This window comes from Molossus molossus, unplaced genomic scaffold (assembly GCF_014108415.1).
Source record: "Molossus molossus isolate mMolMol1 unplaced genomic scaffold, mMolMol1.p scaffold_m16_p_15, whole genome shotgun sequence".
Taxonomy (NCBI): domain Eukaryota; kingdom Metazoa; phylum Chordata; class Mammalia; order Chiroptera; family Molossidae; genus Molossus; species Molossus molossus.
In genome coordinates, this window is record NW_023425350.1 from 18,972,497 (window position 1) to 18,992,729 (window position 20,233).

The following is a 20,233-nucleotide window of genomic DNA, read 5'->3' on the forward strand; positions in this document are numbered from 1 at the left end:
ACTGGCACAAAAACAGGCATATAGACCAGTGGAATAGAATAGAGAACCCAGAAATTGACCCAAGACATTATGCTCAATTAATATTTGACAAAGGAGGCAAGAGCATACAGTGGAGTAAAGACAGCCTCTTTAATAAATGGTGTTGGGAAAATTGGACAGCTACATGCAAAAAAATGAAACTAGACCATCAACTTACACCATACACAAAAATAAACTCAAAATGGATAAAAGACTTAAATGTGACCCGTGAATCCATAAAAATCCTCGAAGAAAATGTAGGCAACAAAATTTCGGACATCATACGGAGCAGAATTTTCACTGATACATCACCTAAGGCAACAGAAACAAAGGAGAAAATGAACACATGGGACTACATCAAATTCAAAAGCTTCTGCACAGCGAAAGAAACAACTATCAAAATGGAAAGGCAACCCACTGTATGGGAGAACATCATTGCCAATGATACATCAGATAAGAGGTTAATTTCCAAAATATATACAGTACTCATACAACTCAACAAAAGGAAGGCAAAGAACCCAATTAAAAAATGGGCAGAGGAGCTGAATAGACACCTCTCCAAACAGGACATACAAATGGCCAAGAGACATATGAAGAAATGCTCAACATCACTAATCATCAGAGAGATGCAAATTAAAACAACAATGAGGTATCACCTCACACCTGTCAGAATGGCCGCCATCAACAAATCTTCAAACAACAAGTATTGGCCAGGGTGTGGAGAAAAGGGGACTCTAGTACACTGCTGGTGGGAATGCAGACTGGTGCCGCCACTATGGAAAACACTATGGTGTTACCTCAAAAAATTAAAAATTGAACTTCCATTTGACCCAGTGATCCCGCTTCTAGGAATATACCCCAAGAAGCCTGAAACACCCATCAGGAAGAATATATGTACCCCCATGTTCATAGCAGCACTATTTACAATACTAAGATCTGGAAACAGCCCAAGTGTCCATCAGTAGACGAATGGATAAAAAAGCAGTGGTACATATACACAATGGAGTGCTATGCAGCTGTAAGAAAGAAAGATCTCTTATCCTTTGAGACGACATGGAGGGACCTGGAAAGAATTATCCTAAGTGAAACAAGCCAAGCAGAAAAAGACAAATACCACATGATCTCACTTATATACGGAATATAATGAACATAACAGTCTGAGGAATAGGGTAGACCCAGAAACATGGAAGTAGGATACAGACTGACAACCCTCAGAAGAGGGGGTGGTGTGGGAGGGAAGAGATAAACCACAGAACTTATATGCATGTATGCATGACCAATGGACATGGACAACAAAGCCAGGGACGGGGCAGGGCGGATCAGGAGGAGGGTGTCAATGGGGTAAAAAAGAAGAAACATCTGTAACAAAAATAAAATAAATAAATAAACAAAACAAAAAAGGAATGAAGTGATAAATGGGCAGTGCAGATGGAGGGGCTTGGCGACTGATTGGTTAGAAGGGTGTGAGAGAAGGAAGAGCTAAGCAGCATCCCCAGGTATGCCAGTGCTGAGATGGAGAGCCCAGGAGGAGGCATACCCCCAGGTTGGGGCTACAGACCATGAGTTATTACTCAGGTGTGGTTCTCGCAAGATACCCACATGGCGCTATGGGTCTGGAGCTCAGGAGGGATCTGAGCTCATTTAAAAATTGCCCAGTGAGAATACAGCCAATCGAGGCAGAAACAAAATCCAGTGTGCAGGTGTTACAACTGTGGTTGTCTTAGTCAGCTCTGGGGGCCATGACAAACACCACCGGCCGGGTGGCTCACACAGCAGACATTTCTTTGCACGGCTCTGAGGACTGGGAGTCCGAGATCAGGTGCAAGCCGGGTCAGGTTCTGGGGAGAACTCTTTTCCTGGTGGCCACCTGCTTTCTGCGTCTTCACGTGCCAGGGGAAGAGACCTACCAAGCTGAGGGCCCGCTACCTGAACGCAGTGAACTCGCTCCGACACACACAACTGTGTGCGGTTCCCAGTAGTCTGCCAGCCTCTCCTGGGAAACATTCCTCCGTGCCTACAGCTTCTTCTGTCGCACCTGGCTCACAGCCTCACGCAGGTAAGCAGAGTAACAGTACAGAAGGAAGGGGCTTTGAGGGGCTCCTGTGGTCCCCGTGAATGGGAGCCCCTGGACTGTGCAGGGCCCCACCTGGGCTGCTGTGCACAGACACCCTGCTCGCGGCCACCAACGTCTAGGCCTGCGCCTCTCTGCACACCGCGGGCCCGGGGGGGCACTGACTTCTCTGCCAACACCTGCCCAGGAGAGGCTCGGCGGAGGAAAGGGGCCACCTCCGAAGGGCGAGGTGAGTGCAAAATGGTGTGTGGCCTTTAGCCCAGGATCTTGCTTGTGGTGGGCAGTCAAAGCCCGTGGCTTTTATTTTCAGCGGAGAGGAATGAGGACCAACGGAAGGCACAGGTGAGGCTCTGCATGTTGTATGTGGATTACCGTGGTTGCCAACCCCGTATGTGGATGAAGAGTTATTTGCACACTCCCTAACTTCTGCCGGGGCTGTGCAAGGTGAGGGAGAGAGAGTGATAGGTGACATTTCTCATGAGATGCCATGGAGTTGATGTTTCTGACCTAAGGGGATCCATTTTCTACTCTGATCACCACGCCCGTCAGAAGCTACTCTTCACGCACAATGCAGCTAAAAATGCCCCTTCGTGGGCAGAAGGAAATTTCCAGGGAAAATGTATGTTCATTGCCTTGATTGTGGTGGTGGTTTATATACACAGGGGTGGGCAAAAGTAGGTTTACAGTTGTTCGTATGGAAAATACTACAATAACTAATAAATCATAACACAGGAATAAACTGTTTTGCATACCCACGACTGTAAACCTACTTTTGCCCACCCCATATATAAAATCTCCCGGCAAAGACTGCAGTTAACATAAACCTGGAACTATTTTTGTACGGGATTAAAGGTCCTATAAATACAGTGCCCCTCCCCCGCCCCCAGAATGGGGCGGAAATGATAGGGCCATGGCTCAGCCTTAAGTCTCTTCAGAGTCTCTCCTAAGTCGTGCAGGGCGCACCGTCAGAGAAATCTCAGGGATCACTTTCATCACGAGCACTTGCTCTCCCATTTCCTGTGGTCCCTCGTGACCTTCATGGACAAATACAATACCATCTGTTCTTCTCTCCAACTTTGCTCCTCCGCGGTCTGGTCTCACAGGCCCACTGGCTGCTCTCCCCGCCCCCCCAGCTCTGCTCAAGCTACATGGTTCCCTTCCACTCGGCTGCCCTTGCCCCTCACCCCCAGAGCCGAGCCCTGCCTGCCCTTTCCGACCCTGCTTTGTTTTACACCCTCCGCAAATCCTTTCTTGGCATCACCACCAGATGATAATTTATCATTCCTTTCATTATAAACCTATCTATAGACACTATATTTCTGAACCCCAAATTGGGACATGTGGATATAGAATTTTGTGCTTTTGACAGATGTGAAAGACCGTCTGGGAAATGGGGCTTAATTCTCAAAAATTGAACTTTGGAGGACATCTTGATAGTGTATGGAGCCAGGGAACAAAATATTTGGCATGGTGGTTATAGTATCCAGGATGCATGGGCCTATCTGTCATTTGGCTTCAGGAATAAGCTATATACAGTGCATTATTAAGTTCTTTTATTCATATCATTTTCCCAAAACTAAACTGTAACTACTTGGGGACAGGAATGGTATCAATACCTAGATATGCTCCCAACACCTAGGCAGGGCCAGCAACTACTATAAAGAAATGGTTATGAATGAACAATTTCAAATCCATAATGTCTGTGGGGAAATGACTCCCATACAGCGTCCCCATCATCCACACATCCTTATCCATCCCCCTGTGAACGGCACCCCATGCCTGGGATGCAGCTCATATGAGTGATCCAGTGGATGAGGCAGAGTCAGAAGTTGACCTTGAGAATCTTGCCATTGCCCCATCCTCTGGCCGGTACTTTAGGGAGGGTAAGAAAAATGAAACACTACTTTAACGTAGAGTGAGTTCTTGAAATTTTAACATGCACAAGAATACCCTGGAAACCTTGTTAAAATATGATCCCAGCCCCCCCCCCCCCCCGATTCAGTAAGTGTGGGGTGGTGCCTGGAAATTCGCATTCTCACAGTCTCCCACTTGAGGCTGATGCTACCGATCTTTGCACCACACCTTGAGTAGGACACATGCTAAAGGAAGCATGCATTGTTAAGACCTCTTCTCGTTAAGACCTCTCATGAAAGTGGCAGTAGAAACTGACATCATCTCAAGGAGGAAAATGGACTTGTTAGAAGGAAGCTAGAGTAGGTAGCTCACAGTGTGAGTGGAAAAACTCCAGAAGCAGATGATGAGTGGAGGGCAACAGGGACTGAATCTGGGGATTCAATCATCACTGGAACTGCATCTCTTCCTTCCCGTTTATCTCTGCTTGGGATTGTTTTCCCCTCCTACTATTAAATTTCCTTCATAGCATGGACATGGCTGCAGGGAATTCCAAATTCTTATTGAGTTCCATGTTTCAGTTATGTAATGCTGTGTGACAAGCCACCTCAAACTTGGTGGCTTAATACAACAACGATAATTTATTTTTGCCACAAATCTATAATAATTATTACTATTCTGTTCTGTTATTTGAGCAGGACTCGCCTCTTTAGTCTTTGTGGTATTAGCTGGGACTCAAAGACTAGGTAGGGGTGGCTTCACAGCTAGGACCTGAAATCATCTGAGGGATCCCTCACCCACTTATCTGATGATTGATGAGAGCTATTGACTGGGACCTCAGCTGGGGCTGTCAGCCAGAACACCTATTCATGACCTCTCCATGTGGCTGCTTGGGCTTCCTCACAGCATGGTGGCTGAGTTCCAACAGTAAGTATCCCAACAGAAACAGCCTCAGATATTACAAAACATTATTTCCATAGCTCCAAACTCACCCAGATTCAAGGATAGGGAACAGAAACCCCACCTCTCGGTAGAAGTGAAAAAGTCACATCGTAAAAAGAACTGCAGTCTTGGCGACATTGTTGTGAACCTCTTTGAGAAATATAACATACCACACTTGTAACCTGAGATACCAGATTTTCTCAATTGCTGTAAGAAAAGATCCCAGGGAAGAACTTGGACTGATCTAACCTTGGTCAATGCTCATTCCATTGACTAATTATTGTAGCTGAGAGAGTGAAGTGTATGTAATAATGAGCCTCATTGGCTCAATGCTCAGTCTATGGCTGTCCAGAGAGAACAGCTAAAATGACATATGTTCGCTATAAAATAGAACTTCCCAGGTTTTGGTCATTCTAAACACCGGAGTCTTAACTATACTAATCAAGTAGTTAAGGTATATAGATAGCCACAAAAACATCTGGAAGGGACTGTTCTCAGAAATGGACTGAATGTTTGTGTACCACCAAAATAAATATGTTGAAATCGAATGCCCAAAGTGATAGTGTTAGGAGGTGGGGCCTTTGGGGATAATTAGGTCTGGAGGGTGAAGTCCTCATGAATGGGACTTGTAACCTTATGAAAAGAGCTAGCTCTGTTTCCACCGTGCAAGGCTACAATGAGAAGTCAGCAGTCTGCACACAGAAGAGGGCTGACACCAGAACTCGACTCTCATCTGAGACTTCTAGCCTTCAGAACTATGAAAAATAAAAGTTTGTTGTAAACCACCCAGTCTATGGTCTTCTGTTACAGCAGCCTGAACTAATAATGAGACCATTGCAACAACAACAACAACAACAACAACAACAAAAGACCAGTGAAGGAGGAACTATGATTAGGTGTTGGGTCAGTGAGGAGAGTTCTTTCTGGTGGGCCTCGTCTTCCAACTTTTGTTTTGTTGTGTTTGTTTTTTTCAGTAGAGTGGGAGGGAGGGGTAGAGAGAGAAACACCCATGTGAGGGGGACACATCGACTGGTTGCCTCCCCATGACCCCAACCAGGGCTGGGGACTGAACCGCAACCAAGTCACGCGCCCATGGTTGGAATCGAACCCACAACTCTTTGGTCCATGGGCCAATGTGCTAACCGCTGAGCCAAACTGGCCAGGGCTAAACTTGTATTTTTAATAAGGGATTTTTTTTTTCAAACCAATTTTTTTTCTGAGTCAATAATAAAAGAGATAAAAGTAGTAGCAGTTTCTTTAGATATTTAAAAATCCGTCTCTGTGCAGCATCAAATACGTCACTGTTTAAGGAAACCCTGAGGGAACTCTGGGTAGCTAGGACTGCAACAGTTTGAAAAGCCCCTGGGCCCCTGGGCCGCTGCGGGCCCACCCAGCTCCACCATTCTCTGGGCTAATGAGCAAGGCTTGTGAAGGGCAGTATGTTCACCTTTAACTCACATACGTTTTTGAAAGAGGAGGGTGGTCAGTAGTATAATTTGTGGGCTTTGTGCATTCAGTGTTAATATTTACTGAGATTTAGGGAGGGCAGATGCTTAAGGAGAAAACTATAGTTGATCATATACTACTTTTTCCATGAAAAATCCCTTGGGCTTACTCACAGAGCCCTTATAATGTGCATCCATTTGAAATGAACTGGGACCCACCCCAAGATGATGCCTCTCCTTTCCCACCTCCTCCCTGCTCTCTCCCGCCAGCCCCAGCACCACAGTGTTCTTTGCTCAGAATATAAATTTAGCTCCTCAAGGAGGTTGAGCAAGGCTCACGGCAACTGTGCTCTCTGCAGAGGGCATGAGTCATTCGGCCTCCAGAGGGGCTTCTCCTTCCAAGCTCGCCAGCCTGTCCGGCCAGTCAGCAGAGCCTGGTTCGACACACCTGAAGGGACGTCTCCTGCATTGCACTGTTCGTTTGCCCGGAGAACCAAGCTGTAATTACATTACTCCAGAAGATGTTCTGTTCCCTGCATTTGGCTTCTCTAACTCCAGTTAGCTTCTTTCCTCCTTTATACAATTTATTTGCAGTGGCATGTTATTGCCATCAGATGGTGAAAGTAGACGCATTCTGCGGTGAAATAACACGCCTTTCTTCCCACCCTCAATTCTAAATGCTTGAAGGATTTTAAGCCGAATCTAATCATTTTTGCTTTTTACCTCTTGCCATTTCACACTAATGTGCTTATTCCAGACATATATATATATTCCACTTCTCTCCCTCTCTCTTAATCCTCTAGCTCATGGTTTTCCCAGATGACTAGCCCTTCCAAAAGTTAAGTGATATTCCCAGTCTTTATTTAAACAAGGGTGTAGAGGCTGCCATCTAGTGTCCATAAGGGGACGTGCAGGAATGAAAGAAAACTGCAAAAGCCTATTGCTCCTAATCTGTCAATTTCTGGGAACGAGGATGAAAGTTCTTCACACAGTCAGACAGGCTGTATATATTAAGAGCTAAAGAAATAGTGTGTGGATGAGAAAAACACATTTCCCTACCCTCTCCTGGTGTAGTGGCCATCTATCCCAGTTTACTTGGGACTGAACAGGGACCTAGGACAGAGGACTTTCAGGAACGCCCTGGACAGTCTGTCAGGCAAGAGAGCCCATTTCTTCCCAGCAACTCAGCCAAGTGAGGGAGAGGACGGGGAAGGGTCTGCCCCAGCCCCAGACGATGAGGGCGGGCTGGGAGCTGGCAGCGAGCCAGCTGCGGTGCCTGCATGCCGCTCTTCTTCTTATAGCTCAGTGTATTGCTAGTTCTTACTACTGGTCGACAAATCCAGCCTATTCTAACCCTGTGCTGTCCTAAATCTGCATCTTCTGTATCAGTCGATCTGTCATGATTTATGGGTGTGGGGGGACGGAAGGGTTGTGGGTGTGGAGAAGTTAGATGTAAGATAGAGACCTCATTCCCGTCACCCTAGAGCTTATAATCCTGGGGGGGGGGGGGGCACAAGGGGTGAATTCAGTAGGAGAGAAGGACAATGAAAACTTCATAGTGGGGAAACTGAGGCTGGGAATGAGGGGAACAGATTGGTTAGGAATCAGTGCCGGGCCAAGGCTGGAACCCACTTGGCCAACCTGGCTGTTGTTCCCACAGAAGCCTCTGGGAAGAGCCTGTTCCGTGGGAGACCTAAAGTAAGTCAGGGTCTATATTTTTAGCTGCCACTGTCCCTTCAAGAGCCCCCACACCAGTCCTACAGAACTTCTTTTGGTTCCTCAAACAAACCAAGTCCATTCCCACTGCCTCAGGATGTTTGCTCTAGTGGCCCCTCTTACTAGAATACTCTAACCGCCCCGCCCCCAGTCCTTACTGGCTTCCTCCTCAGGTACAGTGCAAACACCACCCCTCAGAAAGGGGCCCCGGAAGACCCGTCCTGAAGTAAATCCACACCCACACACCAGCGAGTCTCCCTGCCCTAGCACCGTGCTTGTCATCTTTATTGTAATAGCCACCATCTGGTACGATCCTGTTGGGTTCCCTCTCCTACGTCCCCAATCCTGGCCCAGTCTCTAAACTCCAAGAGACGAGGATCATGTCTGTTTCATTCACTGCTGTGCCCCCCAACTCAAGGGAGGCAGCCTGGCACATGGCAGACAATAGTTTTGGAATGAATTCATAAAGTACTTTATAAATACAACTACTTCAAATAGACATGGAAACTAGTTGTAAGTAATGAAAAGAAGACCAGGTTAAGCAATCATAACACATGAGTTTAAGCTCTAGATGGATTTTTTTCCCCTAGCTTTTGATGGTTAATGTACTGAAAATTATGAATCTCAGGCTGATTCAGTGCTTGTAAAAAGAAAGCAAGAAATGCTTTGAACAGTGATCTTGGGAGGGTCAGACTAGAGAGTCTCTATTAAAATGCTTTGTGAACTGTAAAGTACAGATAATTGTATCATTATAACTTTACACAGGGAATCAATACAATATTTATTTGTATAAGTACTTTTCCAAGCCTAGTGAAAACAGTCTTCAACTTAGAAAAAAGGGATTTAGAATCAGAAATTCAGAAACTCATCTATTACAAATGGAATCATTTCTACAAAGGAGGGCAGTGTATATAAATTGTGTCTTTTTTTTTATCCTCACCCAAGGACATTTCTCCATTATTTTTGTTCAGATAGAGTGGGAGGGAGAAAGAGGAAGAGAGAGAGAGACATCGATGTGAAAGGGAAACATCGAGTGGCTGCCACCCACACGACCAACCAGGGCCGGGGACAAACTGCAACCGAGGTACATGCCCTTAGCGGGAACCGAACCCGGGTCTCTCCGTACCGCAGGCCGACGCTCTAACCGCTGAGCCAAACTGGCCAGGGCTAAATTGTGTCTTTTCTTGGACTCTGTTGTGATTTTTCTCACACTTTGCCCATTGACAGCTGACCTCACTTTTGAACAATTGTTTATTTTCTCTTTTTAAAGGCTGTTTCCTACTTATACAGGTAATGTATGTTCTTGAAAAATTTTAGTAAAGGCCGAAAAGCATGAGAGAAAACAAAATTACCTGCAACCCTAACAATCTAGAAATGACCAAAGTAAATATTTTGAAATATTTTCTTCCAAATCCTTTTTAAAACTGAAATTGCATCCGAGTCTCACTTTTACAGCGCAGAGTGAACGCGCTACAGAGCAATGGCTCTGTGAAGCTGCCTGAGACCCTCATGAACCGTAAATGCACAAAAGTTTGCTTCTGACCCTGCTTCTTAGAAGCTTGGGGCCAGTGAGTTCATCTCCCTGAGCCTCAGTTTCCTCATCTGCCAAATGAGAAATAATAACTGCTACCACATAGAGTGGTTGTGAGCACTCAATAAATAACATATATAAACTGAATATGTATTGAATGAAAGAATAAAAGCATACAGATATAGGCAGGATTTTTGTAAAGTAATGGTCTCACGTGCCATCTCTTGACCTGTTGTGATGGGTGCAATGCAATGAAACTACAAGCACACGCTGCTTGGAGTGAGGGGGAGCTTTGCAAGGTAGCAAATGCTCCAGATCTCTGGACACAGTCCCATTTATTTGCAGATTGGTACCCCCAGGTCACAAGTGGATTTAAGTAAATTATTTTCTTGAGATGGCATTACTGCAAACATACACCCTAGCTTTGTCTCTTGCTTTTTACAGGAAGAGACCTTGAAGCCAAAAGATAACAAACCCTTATTCACATGCAAATGAAGTACCTAATATACCTGGGTGGGCCAGGGTCCCCCCCCCCCCCAGGATTCCAAGAATGCATTAACACAAGGTTGACAGTGCTTAAAACAAGGTTAAAAAACGTCCATCTTCCATCCCCTCAACGCCACAATCATGCTATATTTATTCTTTTCAACCTGCTCATTTCACTTAAATATTACAGACAACTTTCCATATCAATACATCTAAACCCACCTCCTAACACAAGATATCATACTATATTTGTACCACAATTTATTGAACTGTTTCCCTACTGATAGTCTTTTAGATCATTTTCAGGTTTTTTGTTTGTTTGTCTGTTTTGGTATTATCAAGAGTGATGGATCCCAGCCACTGTGGCTCAGTGGTTGAGCATCGATCCATGCACCAAGAGGTCACCAGTTCAATTCCCAGTTAGGGCACATCCCCAGGTTGTGGGCCAGATCCCCAGTGGGGGGTGTGCAGGAGACAGCCAATCGATGTTCACTCTCATAGATATTTCTATCCCTCTTCCTCTCCCTTCTTCTCTTTCTAAAAATCAATAAAGAAAAAGGAATTTTTTAAAAAGGAGTGATGGAAAGATCTCTCTTTTACATATTAGGGCTTTTTTAAATCCAGTTTTTGAGTGGCATATGTAGTTTGTAGAGGAGTATTCTGTGTGACACATGAACAAGTTGAGAAGGATTATAAATTTAATAAAGGATGAGAAACCTCACGTAAATGGGAGGAAATGGTGAGAGATTTTTATAATTTATGAAGACATGAGGACCTTTTATAAACCAAAAAAGTATCAAGAAGTATTTAGTTAGTTCAGTATTTTTGTTTTTGTTTTTTTTAATCCTCATCTGAGGATATTTTTCAATTTATCTTCAGACAGAGTGTGAGGGCAAGAGAGGGAGAGAAAGGGAAAAAGAAAGAAACATTAACGTGAGAGGGACTGGTTGCCTCCACACGACCCCGACCAGGGCCTGGGATGAACTGCAACCGAGGTACATGCCCTTGGCCAGAATCAAACCCATGACTCATTGGCCTGTGGGCCAACGCTCTACCGCTCAGCCAAACTGGCCAGGGCTAGCTCTGTTTTTTATGTAGTAATGCTTTATACACTCCCAAATAAATCGCAACAATGATAATACCAATGATGATAGTATTTACACAGTATTTACTATGTGCTACTCAGTATTCAAAATATTTTATCCATGCTTTAATTTATGTAATCCATACAACAACTTTATGGGGTGGGTAAGAGAAGTTAAGCAATTCACCCACAACACATGAACAATGGTGTCTGTATTAGCCACGGGCAGCATGGCTCCAGGCCTGGGCTCTTAACTGCTATTTTTCAATGATTTCTAGGAAATAAACACAGCAACATAGTACTGCTCTGAAAAAAAAAAAAATTTTTTTTTAAGACTGTGACTATATTGTACTGCCATCTCAAAAGTCACTGGTCATTATTCATGGAGTGTTCATCTTGAAATTCGGATGGCACATCTATGAGAGACAAATTTCAGACCTGCTTGAAGTCTTTCTGCAGAATTCTCACTGAGCTAAGCCACACTAGGTGAAACAGAGCAATTACAATGAGTACAGTTAACCCTCTTTGCCTGGTACATGCTAAAATGATGTGAGGTTTCCCAGGAACACAATGGAACAGCATGGCCATGGCACTGAGGAGAGAGAAGGCTATTTACCATGCAATAGACAAGCATTGATCTGTCTGTCTACTGTGTAGTCATTATCTTCTTATCTTTGAAATTTTCTGTGTGTGTGTGTGTGTGTGTTTCTTTCTCTGTCTCTCTTTCTGTATCTTTCTGTGTCTCTCAGTCTCTCTCTCCAGTTTGCCCAGTCTCAAAAGTCCATTTTGGAGCCAGAGAGCACATCTGCAGAGGTTAAAAAATGTGCTAGCCATTAAACACCTCCAAGATTACTGATATCATTACAACTTTTGTCAAAACAAAGGGACTTTTGTGAACTCTATAGAATACAATCTTTTCAGATCAAAGCTTATTCAGCTGGTACCAGATAAATTCAGAATTACAGTAAGAATGTAAAGGTATTTTAACAGGTAATGTTGTGTGTTAACTGAATCACGGGATGCCCAGATATCTGGGTGTGACTGTGAGGGAGCTTCTGGGAAACACTAGACTTTGGATTGGTAGACTGAGTAAACTGCCCTCCCCAGTGTGGGTGGGCATCATCCAATTCACCGAGGGCTTGAAGAGAACGAAAAGGCAGTGGGACATTGGAGTCAACCCCTCTCTGCCTCACCGTGAGTCGGGACATGGGTCTTCTCCTGTCCTCGGCACTCCTGGTTCTCAGGCCTCAGACTTGGACTGGAATCCACAGTCCTCTCTCTGGCTCTCAGTCCTTTGAGCCACACCACCTGACTTTCTGAATATCCAACTTGCAGATGGCAAGTGTGGGGCTTCTCAGCCTCCTTAATCACACAAGTCAATACCCTATAATCAATTTTCTTTTTAGAGATTTACATATATATATTGCTTCTGTTTCTTTGGAGAACCCTGACTAATACAGATATCTTGATAGAACTCCTAAATCCATCAGTCCTGGCACCGATACAATCGTCCCTCGTTTATCGCAGTCAATCCCTTCCAGACGCTAGCAGTTGCACCTGGTGTTGAAGGATGTGCGAGGGTGCTCGAATACATAGGACTATGGCCCATACACACAGTAGCTTTAATTTTAATTATAATACAGGGGTGTATAATTGACTCAGACAACCGAGCGCATGCTGTATCATTTTCACTCTCTTTGATCAACTTTTTAATGAATATATTTGAAAAAAACACGATAAAGTGAAGCCGCGAAAGTCGAAGTGCGAAGTGGCGAGGGACGACTGACTGTATATGCTTAACAGACTCGTTTAATTAACATTCAATAAAAAAGTACAGATAGCATTCTCTTTCCAATGGTGAGGCTTCTGTTCCTCATCACCTAGGTTTCAGAAAAACTTGGAACTGAGAATTTTAAGACTTTAAAGTCTTTGGGATTCAAAGCAAATTTATCTGTAATTAAATTTTAAAAGAAATGTATTAATCCAGCCAAATTTCTTAGGCTGGCACTTACAATCTATCAACATTCTCCGCCTGGGCTTTCAACCTTGTCTCTGCCTACTGCCCATTCCAGACACTATTAGCAACAGAGTCCCTCAGTCTTCCTGTCTTCCCCAAGCATGATGGCACTTCCTATCTGTAAGCATTTGCTTAAGGGCAAATTAATCACCAAGGAAATTTTATAACAGATGCTAGCATACATTCTGGCACTGCCTTCAGCAATAAAATGATATGACTCTGTCTGCCCTGAACAGGACAATCCTTCTTTTGGGAAATGTCATTATAATGGACAGAATGCTTGTAATACACGCTCCCACACTCCGCCCCCCACGACAAATTCACACATTGCAGTCTCCATCCTCAAAGTCATACTATTTGGATGTGAGCCTTTGGGAGGTAATTAGGTCATGAGGATGGAGCCCTTATAAATGGGATTTGTGCCCTTAAGAGGCCAGAGAGCTTGCTCACTCTCTTTCCACCATATGAGGACACAAGATGTTGGCAGTCTGCAACTTAAAAGAGGGCTGTCACTAGCACCTGACCATGCTGGCACCCAAATCTTAGACTTCCAGCTTCCAGAACAATGAGAAACAAGTTTCTGTTGTTTATAAGCCACCTAGTCTATGGGACTTGATTACAGTAGCCCACACTGACTAAGATAGCCATTTTCCCAACTCCAGCCTTCAGTACTGAAAAGGTCTGGGGGCTGCCAATCATATGACTCCACACTGGCCAGAGGGACTGGTCCATCCAGGCCAATCAGAATCCTTCTTTGGGACTTTTGTAACTAGAGATGGCAAAGAGAAAACCTTCCTTTCTGGGAAGCCATAATGATGTAAGCATGGTGCTGCTTGAGACCATGGCAAGAAAGTACAAGGAGTCAACCTGCAAAGAAAAACAGAAGTGGAAACAGAATCTGCCAATGTTGGCGCACCTAGGTTCCCTAAGGATCGAACCCCTCTTCTTGTTCTTTGGTTATGTGGGCCAGTAATTTCCTTCTTATGCTTTAAGCTGGATTTCTGCTACTCATAATCTACCCGTGTTGACTGATACTAGTTGTTTTGCTGATGAAAACTTTTCACGTGGTCATTTTTTGTATCAGTCCTCAATAAAAGGCGAGAATAAACTAAACTTTAAAATGCTTGTGGCACTAAAATTTATCTTTATCAGTTTTCTTATTGCTACATTTAAACATATGCATTGTAAAATATGTTTATGACAACTAGAACAGTGTAAAAATGAATATTTCAGATTTTTGTCAATATTTAGAATGATCTTATTATTTTACAAAAATTAGATCAGAATATGCATAGAATCCTATAGCTTGCATTTTCTACTTAATAATGTATTTTGGATATCATGATATATCAATTCATATAGATTTGTTTGGTGGTGTTTTAAATGCTTATTTCATGTTCAAAGTCCTCCTAAATGATTATCATTAGTAGTGGTGGGAGTGTGTTATCTCATTGATGGGAATCTAGCTTAGAGCCCAGAGACCACTGCTATTGACTTTTTGTGTGCAGACAGGTTTTGAAAGAAGTTCAATGGCTCATCTTTCACCTCCATGATATAAATCATGTCAGAGTACTGGCAATATTTCAACTCCTCTCCCCATTCAGGGTTGAATCACACAAGAGAGCTATCAGGCATTCATGTGATAGCCTGCAAGGTGACCTTAACATTCTGTAACGTGGATAGTATAGGAGAAACAGCAAAACTGCTCACTGCCGACTCGGCTTTATGATCAAGAGTCATCGAAATAATAACAAGAACTAACACAACAGTAACTTTTATTGAGCATTTAATAGGTGCCAGGGACACAGGCTAAGCACTTGACATCAGTTATATTAGTTAATGCTCACAATAACCCTAAGATTATCACTATTTTTAGTAATGAAATTGAAACTCTCAATCATGGCCAGTCAGATGGCTAGGAAGCAGCAGTGCTGGAATGTGACCTCAGACTAAACTCTAGAGCCCATGTTTCTTACCACCATGTATTCTGCTCTCCAACCTGCCCCACCTGCGTTGGGATAATTCTCTATCCTTATCTCGGGACTCAGATTTTGAGATGCAAAAGTTTTTATTGTTGGGGAAGTCTGGAAATTTTATTAAAGCTTTTGTTGTTGGTTTTTAAATAAATTCAGGGTAGGATATGACAGTATCCTCTTGGCTGATGTCCCTGATGCAGGTAAGGGTTAGGGGTTTGTGGGCTAAGGTTCTGTTCCCTGCCCACTTTAACATTTACTGAGTCAGACTTGTAGAAATAATATACATTAGAAAGAATGTAGTTATGTGCAGTAACAAACTTAAAACTAATCATAAACAGCACCAAGTGATTAATAAGAAAACTCAATATAAAATATGACTTTAGGAAACTCAGGTGATGTGTAATTTTCTGTTGCTACTGTAACTGTTAATCACCCCAAACTTGGTGGCTTCAAACAAATTTGTCATCTTACAGCTCTGGAGGTCACAAGTCCAAAATGGGTGTTATGCGGCTAAAATCAAGGAGTTGGCAGGGTTGCATTACTTTTGGAGGCTCTAGGGGAGATACTGTTTCCTTGTCTTTTCTAGCTTCCAGAGGCTGCCTGCATCCCTGGCTCATGGCCCTGCATCACTCCCTCTCTGCTTCCATCATCACATCTTCTCTCTGACTTTAGCTCTCCTGCCCCTTTTTTTGTATTCACAGATATACGTACATACAAAGGTAAACAGAAATAAAAGGCAAATGATTATAAAGAAGTAGGCAAACTTATGATGGTTTTCAGACAGAAGAATTTTACATCCTGTAAATAAATTACAAAATTATTATCTTTCCTGCAAAATAACAAATAACCAACTAGCTTTATAATATGTAATAGAAGTTCCCATTTACAGTAATCCCCTGTATCAGTTTGCAAGGGCTGACTTAACAAATTGATTCCACAGATCGAGTAGCTTAAACAACAAAGTTATTTTTCACAGTTCTAGGGACTGGAAGTCAAGATCAAGATGTCGGCAGGTTTGGTTTCTACTGAGGCCTCACTGCTTGACTTGCAGGTGTCTTCTCTCTGTGTCCTCAGGTGGTCCTTTCTAAGTGCACACGCATTCCTGTGTCCTAATCTCTTCTTTAAATTAGGACATCAATCAGATTGTTTTAGGACCCACTCTAATGACCTCATTTTAATTTAATCACCTCTTTAAAGGACTTATCTTAAAATACAGTCACATTCTGAGGTACTGGGGGTTATGACTTCAACATATGAATTTGGGTTGGGGGAACACGATTCAGCCAATAATATCCCCAGAAAAATCTATATTATCTAAATATAATCCTAAGAGTATATATGAACAACCTAAAGGAAGGAGCTATACCATGAAATTTTACTGAAAGACATAAAAGAACACTTGAATAAATAGAAAAATATACCATGTTCTTGATAGGGAAGTGTCAGTATTATAAAATGCCAAATTATTCCAAATTAAATTAATAGGTATGACACAACTGTAACCAACAGCCCAACAAGATATTTTTCAAATCTCTCACCCTTTTGTTTTCATTTCTCTACCATGTTAGTTATATTATCTTCAACTCAATTTTTATTTCTAGTGGGCGTGTCACCATCAGCTCATACCCATCATCTTTCGCCCTAAGTCAACCTTCCCGACCCCTCTCTATCTAGCAATGGGAAATCATCACCCTACCACTCAGCTAGGATAGTCTCTGGTCTATCTTTGAAAATTCTATCTTCTTTGTCTACCTATAAACAATCAGTAAGTCCTGTGCAGCCATTCTTGGCAAAGTTAAACCTACCTCTCTAGTTCCATTCTGATCTACCCTCCTTACCTCATATTTGGATTCTAACTCTGCACATCACCATCATTTAATCTTTCTAAAATATGATTTTCATCATTCTCTTCCAAGTTTACAAATAATGTGTTCAATAACTCTACTGTGTGACCCTGGACAAGTTAATCACTGTGCCTCAGTTTATTCATCTGCAAAATGGGGGTAACAGTACCTACATTCTAGATATGTTATAAAATTAAATGTTAATAATTTTAAAGTGCTTAGAACAGTAAGCACTTTATATGCATTGGCTATAAATAAATATTCCCCCATTGTTTTAACCAGTATTTAAAGTGCTCACTTTGAGAAAAACTCATGTCTGTGGGTTTAGGTCACTGTATGCCCTTTTCAAAAGATTATATACAGAAATACTAGAAAAATATTTCTCAATGAACATGGATGCTCAATACAGCAGTATTTTATTTTATTTGCTTTATTAATTTGAGAGAGAGAGGAAGGGAGAGGGAAAGGGAGAGAGAAACATCAAGAGAGAACATCGATTGGCTGCCTTCTGCATGTCCCCACTGGGGATTTGGCCCACAACCTGGACATGTGACCTGACCGGGAATCAAACCGGTGACCTCTTGGTGCATGGGTCGATGCTAAACCAGAGAGCCACACGGGTCAGGCTTAAAGCAGTATTTTAAAGAACAGAAGGTTGAAGGCATCTGTATGTCTATCAGTAGAAAATATAATGTTTAATCAAAGATGGTGAAGTTATACAATGTAAAACTGGAGAAAAAGGTAAATTTGTATATAAAAGATATATTTGATGGAGAAGGATGGCCAAAACATAGTGAATGGGAAAAAGCAAGTTGAAGAATAAGAGGTACAATATGCTTTCATGTACATTTGTTTGGGAAGAATAGGATACATATGCAACTGTTGAGACAGACTTGTGAGCCAGGACAAGGGGGATAGAGAAACTGAGACAGACAGTTAAACAGCAGTTTGCAGCCATATAGAAAATCTAGATGCCAAACAGTATACAACTATCTTCCCTAAACCAGGGACACTTAAAAGTAAATGGTTTGCACTTCTCCTTAACCAGAGGGTAAATAGCTTAAATCTCTCTACTCAGGGAGACAGATACAGAAATCCAATTAGTGCCTTATGCCAACCACACCCAAGGACAAATGAAGTTAAAAGAATAAATCTCATTTTGGTATATCAGCATAAAGCTGATGAATATTCTATTAAATCCTCCTCTAAGATGTTCTCTAAACACCCAGCCTTTAAAATTGGTCTAAACAAAGGTCCCAGTTCCTGCTCTCCTTCGCAGGAGCACACCCGTGCCCCCACACCACCCCCTTTCCCCACAGGCATGCATTTTCTAATCTCTAAGGGACCCCAGGAGACTTGCAGCCGGGGCAGCAATAGGTGGCAGCAGTTCATCCCAGGCAAACCATCTGAACCTGTCCCCAAGGCCCCTTTTCTCTGACTTCTTAGTGAACCGAAGCAGCCCAGCCTAAACTAATTTCCCCAGCCCTTCCTTATTTCATTGTCCCCAGCTTTAATAAACATCCTCTAAAATTCACTTGAACTCCTGTTATGAAACTTTTCCTGTATGAAGTCAAGAACCCGCACACTACAGGGTGGCCCTAGGCAGACTCACCAAGGGCCAGGTCCCCTTTCCTATAACAAAAATACTGATGAATTTGGGGTTGATGAGGAGTCAAATGCTTGCATTTACTTCAAAACCTCTGTCCCACTACTGATTACTTTAAACACCTTGCAGATTAATCTCAAATGTTAGTCTTTTTTACCTGGGAAATATGCATCACCAAATATTTATGCTTTATCCTGAAAGTCAGCCAAAGATCACTAATGTAATTACTAGGGAAATTCTAATGAAATGGAGACAAAAAACCTTCCATCTTAAGCATTAATTAGAGTTAAGGGAACAGCTACTCTTTTCTTTTTTTTTTTTTTTTTTTAATCCTCATCCGAGGACATTTTTCCATTTTTTGTACAGACAGAGTGGGAGGGAGAGAGAGGAAGAGAGAGAGAGGGAAACATCGATGTGAAAGGGACACATCGAGTGGCTGCCACCCGCACGACCAACCAGGGCCGGGGACAAACTGCAACCGAGGTACATGCCCTTAGCGGGAACCGAACCCGGGTCTCTACGGACCGCAGGCGGACGCTCTAACTGCTGAGCCAAACCAGCCAGGGCGCTACTCTTTTCAATAAACAAATTTCAGACTCTCTAAGGAAGAAAATCCATACAGAAGACTGAATTTTCTCACGTTTTTGATGATCACTTTCACTACCAAGCGAAAACCCTACCAAGGAGTAAATAAAGCTGGGCTCACTTTTTTTAAAAAATCATTTTTTTCCATTGATACTCTTCAGGCGTTCCTCCTGTCAACGAAAGAAACATTCAAACCTATGAAGAATTCCTGTGAGTTTATTTGAGCCAAACTGTTGACAATTGCCAGGACGCAAATCTCAATGGATTGAGATACTGTTCCAGAGAATGGCAGTTTTTCACCTTATTTTGTACATTACAGTCAAAAGAGAAGACTCGAGTGAGTTGCATGAAATCCACTGGGGATAGATTAGGGAGGTGGGAGAAAGCAATACAGGGAAACCTCTGGGATTGGATGAAAAGTAAAATGATAGACACACGCATCTTTTACATAGGTGGGTAGAGGGTAGTTAACAGTCCACAATGAACAAGATAACAACAGTGAGAGGATTTGTTGTCTCTGCCCTGGTGCATTGGTTATGCCCTGAGAAGTCTGGAAAAAGGGGTTACCCTGACATTCCAAAGGCATGTTGTTAGAGATGCAAAAGGACAATAAACAATAGTTAAGGTTATGGTTGACCTTCGTCAGGGAAGATGCCGGCCTAAGACATGACTACCTGCCATAAACTGCCTTTAGTTAAAAAGTTTTAATTTCAGCCCTGGCCAGTTTGGCTCAGCAGTTGGAGCATCGGCCTGTGGACCAGAGTCCTGGTTCGGTTCCCGCTAGGGGCACGTACCAAAAAAAAAAAAGGGTTTTAATTTCAGACCATCCTTTGTGGTTAACTTAGGCCTTTGAGTTTGCAAGGCCGCCACAGGCCTTTCCTGAGTTTGTCAGGTTGACATGTGGCCCCATCTTGTCCACACTCCAATATGCTCAGACTCAAATAGTCTGGGGTTTGTAAATAAAAGGTGGCCTTGTATAAGGAGTGGCAAGAGTAAACAATCTCAAAATAAATTAATTACCCGGTGAATGTTAACTAGTTTGCCTAGAAAACAGCCTGTTT